The following is a 6,000-nucleotide window of genomic DNA, read 5'->3' on the forward strand; positions in this document are numbered from 1 at the left end:
TAACTTTTTAAAATTGTTATTTGGATGGAGAGTTGTCTCATTAGCACATACAACACATCTTCCTATATCTATATAGCTACCTACAATTCCTGTGTCATTTGGTCTATTGTAAAAAGTTATCTCAATAGCAATCATACTGCATCTTCTTTTTTATATTCAGTCGAGTTAAAGCTTCAAGTAATCATACAATGTAGTCTGGTTGTTGAAGACAATATGCTGACCTTTAAATATCTTGAATGTTTTGTGTTGTTTGAATGCTGTCTCTTCGGCGTTAACCTCACTCCTCCTTTTATTCATATTGGACACATTTTTTTTTATCAAAAGCCCCGGTCACAACAGATCGTACGATTTTTTTTTTTGTCGTGGAAGATCTAAAAAACAATTGTCGTGGCACTGTCATGCAAAATGTCAAAATCATATTTCGAGTGGTCACATCAGCTACGACATGTTCACGATACTGGGTACAGTACAGAAAAAAGAATTGTTATTGTACTGTCGTAGGTTTGTCGCAAGTGAGTCGTGCGAAAGTCTTGCAACAGTCATACATCAATCGTGAGTTGTTTGGTGCTATTTTTCAGGTTTTCATGTTATTGGATGCGCGTGTTACTGTCGTATCACTGTCGAACGACTGTCGCACAACAGTCGTGTGTCCCTCACGCGTTTGACTCCAAACTACTAGTCTATAAAGAAGGCCCGATTTATTGCCTGCCATTTGACGTTTGCTTTCAATATTGTTCAGTGTCATTACCATATCGGTCCAAATAAACGACGTTTTTCGTATTAGTTTCTATTATAACTGTTTTGCGAATTTAAACAAGGATGCACCCGAAAAGAAAAATTTACAAAAGAAAGGCGGTATCAGTAACCGTGGGTGAAGTTGACCAGACGAAAAAAAACCCCTACCATAAGCTTCGGAAACTGTCGGAGACTATCATGGTGATAACGTTGTTACTGTGACGGAGGACGGGGAGGAGTTTACGGACATTCCCGCCGAATTGTATTTTTCTAAATAAAACGAAAATATGTTCCACGACGAACGTACCGCTGTCGTACGACATACAATCAATGTTGTGCGAGCACCGTGTGAACTTTGGTAATCGTGCGACTGTATCACGAGTGTCATGCGATAATCGTACTTTTTTTATTAGAATAGTTTAGTTTGGTACCCACGACAATGTGTGTATCGCACGACAGTCGCAAGACTGTGGTTAGTCACTCTCAGGACAACCACAAGACAGTGACACGACAAAAAAAAAAAAAAAAAACGCAGAGCAAAAAAGGTGCATGTTCAATTTTCGTCCCACGACACACGACAGCGCCACGATGCTGAAAATATCGTGCGACTGTCGTACGACGATCACAGATGAACCACGATTTGACCATATTTCATGTCGTGGCGCTGCATAGATGTGTTGTGGGTTCGTTGTGACCAGGGCTTAAGGATTACGTTTGTTTTAATATATGTGTTAAATTAAATTCCTTTGGATATGTACTGTACGTGATCACCATGTCCTAAGCAAAATCAAAATCAAGCAAAATACATTGTGTGACAATTTTCTTCTTGCGCATCTACGTATTTCAGGAATACTGTCATTCACATTATGTTAGCGAACGAGTTTGTCGGGACTGGAAATAAACTTGCGAAAGCATGTCAAAACTGTTGTCGTAGGAGCTAGCTATAGTACAGGTTCCAGCCCCGCTCGGAGAGGAAGTTACGAATCAGATCTACTAAAACATCGGTACGTTGACGTATCATATATTTGAATTTACGATTGCAAACTGGATTTTCCATTTTGCAATAAAAATAAATCGGACTCCCTTTTTTAATTTGCATACATCCTGATTTTTATTTCTTTGAAACGAATTCGAAGTCACTTTGTAGCCTGCTCGCCTTTATAATAGGAGATCACGTGTTCGATCTTCAATCACTCTGAAGCAAACACATTGGATATTTACTGCTTCTTTATTGGAGCACGAGGTATACACATACCTGTTAACTGTTATACCCCAGTCCCACTAGGCCATGATCGCACTACGATCTGTGAAAAAAATGCAAATTTTGATGATCGTGGTACGATCGTGTAGGTCGCAGTAAGGTCGTACCACGGTCGTGGTGAGGTCTTCAAGATCGTGAAGAGCGTGGCCAACTTTGAACATGTTCAGAACAATCGTGGTGCGGTCGTGGCGAAATTAGGTCGTAGTAGAAGCGTAGTGAGAGCGCACTAAGATCGTAGTAAGATCGCAAAGGTCGCTGTACAATCGTAGCGAAAGCGCGATTCTATTCGGAGAAATTGCGCTACGATCTCACAGCGACGTTATCACGACCTTACTACGACCATCACGTTCTCACCGCGACCCAACTACGCTTCCACTACGACTTTACCACGCTGTTCATGACCATAGTACGATTCTAGCACGCCCTTGCCGTCCTCATCACGCATCTTCTCACGACCTTACTACGTTCACACGACGACCATCATTTTTTTGTCATTTTCACATAAAATAAATCTGAATGTATTTATCCATTTGCTCTAACGGCTCATCCATGTTTCTCGTTTTTATATAGATTAGACCGTTGGTTTTTCCCGTTTAAATGGTTTAACATAAGTATTTTTTGGGGCCCTTTATAGCGTGGTGTTCAGTGTGAGCCAAGGCTCCGTATTAAAGGCCGTACCGTGGCCTATAATGGTTTACTTTTATAGATTTTTACGTTGATGGAGAGTTGTCTCATTGGCACTCATACCACATCTTCCTATATATATTGACACATCTGTGTCATCTCTGCTATCGATCACTAAAATATCGTCATTTGAGCTTTATGGACCAGCAATAGGTTGTAATTTAGGTTTGATTGGTCGTTCCGACATCTCTTGATGACAAGTATTATACTACGTATGTATATAGTATCAGTTTAATTGAAGTCTGGAGCTGGCATGTCAGTTAACTGCTAGTAGTCTGTTGTTATTTATGTATTATTGTCATTTTGTTTATTTTCTTTAGTCACATCTTCTGACATCAGACTCGGACTTCTCTTGAACTGAATTTTAATGTGCGTATTGTTATGCGTTTACTTTTCTTCATTGGCTAGAGGTATAGGGGGAGGGTTGAGATCTCACAAACATGTTTAACCCCACTATTTTTGCGCCTGTCCCAAGTCAGGAGCCTCTGGCCTTTGTTAGTCTTGTACTATTTTTAATTTTAGTTTCTTGTGTACTATTTGGAGTTTAGTATGGCGTTCATACTTTGCTCCCTCTGCCTCTACATCAACCCCTACCACCACGCCCACGTGTTCTGGTAGATTTTGGTGGCATGACTGTATTGTTTCCAAGAAATCGCCGTTTTAATCAAAAATAGAAGGAATGGAACTATACTGATATGAAACACGATATTGACGGTATTGCTGAGAACGTACAATGTAGTAAGATCGCGGTATGAAAGTAGTATAATCGTGGTAAGAACGTGCTATAATCGCAGTAAGATCGTTTTGCAATCGGATAACTCGTGGTATGGTCGTAGTGAGAACGTGAAGAGCGTAGAAAGATCTTTATAAGCGTAGTGAGGTCGCAGAATAAGCGCTGTGAGAACGTGGTTTAATCGTAGCGGGATCGTTGTAGAAGCGTAATGAGACGTAGTAGCATCGTGAAATCAACGAAAATTAACATTTTCATGACGCTCATACCGCGACCTCACCACAATCTAAATTTATTTTAGATCGCGGTGAGCGTGGTGCGATCGTGGTCTAGTGGGACTGGGGCATTACTATTTGCGGGGGATTTTCCCCATGGAGGCTCCAAAATTGAAATTTTGAAAGAGCAATTTTGTCCACAATTTAAAACAAAACAATTAGTTCAGCTAATAAAAGTATGAAGATGCCAAAAAAAAAAAACAACATTAAAATGTATTCGAAGGCCCCCTTGAAGATTTTTTATGACTATGACAGCCATCTTGCACGCAAAACCCCCATGGGCATTTTGAAAAGTTGGCAGGTATGTATACCGAAGTAAGAATAACATCTATTAGACTCCGAGTCAGAATAACATATCTAGTTTGCTAGAGTTTTGACGAGGACTGCTACACAAACGTGTCTTGTTATCTGCAATATAGCACAGCAAACATTCAGACTCGACGTATCGATCCAGTCTATGCATAGCTTTTACCTACCTGTTTATTGCGGCACTATGATGTTAGTTTAATTAAAAGGCTTTTAATTTTCAGTGGCGGATCTATTCCATTTTTTAAAAGAGGATGGAGGGTTTAACCAAGGAAAAAAGGAGGTTTCAATCATATTCAAAAGCATTTCATTTATTGTTGAGGTATTATAAATCAGTTCCCTTTTTTCTAACTAATTGTCAAAGATTTGGCTGCCAAATTTAAGCATCAACGAAAAAAATCCATATGTTAAGATGATTCTTCCTTAGCACAGATGTCTTTAGCTGCATGTTGGCCTTTCTTTTTTGTGGCGTATAAGTCTTCAATGAAAAATTTAACAAAGTCATATGATCTTCAAAAAAAATAAATATGACCTTCAACAAAAAAAAAAAAAAAATGCCATTCAAAAAAAATAAATATGACTTTTAACAACAAAAAAAAATATGACCTTCAAAAAAAAAAATATGACCTTCAACAACAAAAAAATATGACCTTGAAAATCAAACATATAGCAGTATTATATATCGAGATCAAGATGCTTAATTTAATATGAAAGATTTAAGTAAATGGGTATGTCTCTTATACCGAAAGTAAAACTGAATGGATTTCCGCAGAAAACTGGAAATATGAATAAAATTGCATCAGATTAATCTTTGATAAGGATATAATCTCGATTATTAATTGTCATTGTCACAAAAAAAAAAATAATGTGCAAATTTCAATGACGTTATCTTGTAGAACCATGAAGTACAGACTTTCGGATGATCAACCTAATTGACAAATTCTTTTCAGGGATGCATGATATCATACTTGACCATCGTTAAATCCGTTCGATACTTTTCTTTTACAAATTGTCTGTGTCTATTTCAAATACTTTGCAATTGTATGGTATCATCGTGCCAATTTGCTGTTTTGTAGACTTGCAATAGCAAAACGACATGTCTATGTATTACGTTTTGAAAATTTCCATTTTAAATGCTGACTGTAGCTCTTTTTACACTTACGATTATCAAGGCACACGTCTTCTTACAGCAATCATCATAATAATGTCACAGCTTCAGCTATAAACAATGGTAATGATTACGTGTTCGTGGAGCTAATACATCTGAAGTCTGTCAGTGTGAATTAAATGGTGCAACACAATCTTTTTTGTCACGTACATTGTAGATGATGGAAACAAGGACGGGTGTACTAATCGTCTTTTCTTATTCCATCTTACATCGACAGAAAAAAAATGCTGAATAAGAAGACTACAACAAAAACCATTTTAAAAAGCATTTTTTGTAAGGAAACAAAGCATAGAAATAAGGAGAAGAGGCATGATTGTTGAATGAGACAACTGTCCACCAGAGTCTTAAGGAATATAAATTAGAAAAATGATAATAGAAAATACCATTTTATACGGTCTAGATAAAAAAAACATATTATATTTTGTCTTTTTAACAGGTCGAGAACTCTTAGACTAGATTTTCTGACGTCAGAATATATTTGCATAGTAATTTCCAAAACACAAGGCCAATATGGCCTTGAAAAACTGACCAATCGACTCAATGAACTACAATGCATTGTGGGCTACTGCGAGTAAACTACTACTTAAAACACGTGGAATTAGTGGGAAAACAGTCAATTAATATATTGTCTGGGACTCACATTACCAAAGTTTTTATTCTGTAAATATATTTAATGTAAAATATATAACGTAATCTTCAATTTGCATGCTCAGATTAAAAAAATATTGTTTATTGGCTTCACGATTCGACTTTCTTTTTCGCCTTGCAAAAGTAGTTGAACCGGTTTTGTGCATTGTTATGAATTGAACCTGCATTAATTTAACGACATGACAGTGAAATG

This window comes from Mytilus galloprovincialis, chromosome 13, assembly GCF_965363235.1.
Source record: "Mytilus galloprovincialis chromosome 13, xbMytGall1.hap1.1, whole genome shotgun sequence".
In the NCBI taxonomy this organism is placed as follows: Eukaryota; Metazoa; Mollusca; class Bivalvia; order Mytilida; family Mytilidae; genus Mytilus; species Mytilus galloprovincialis.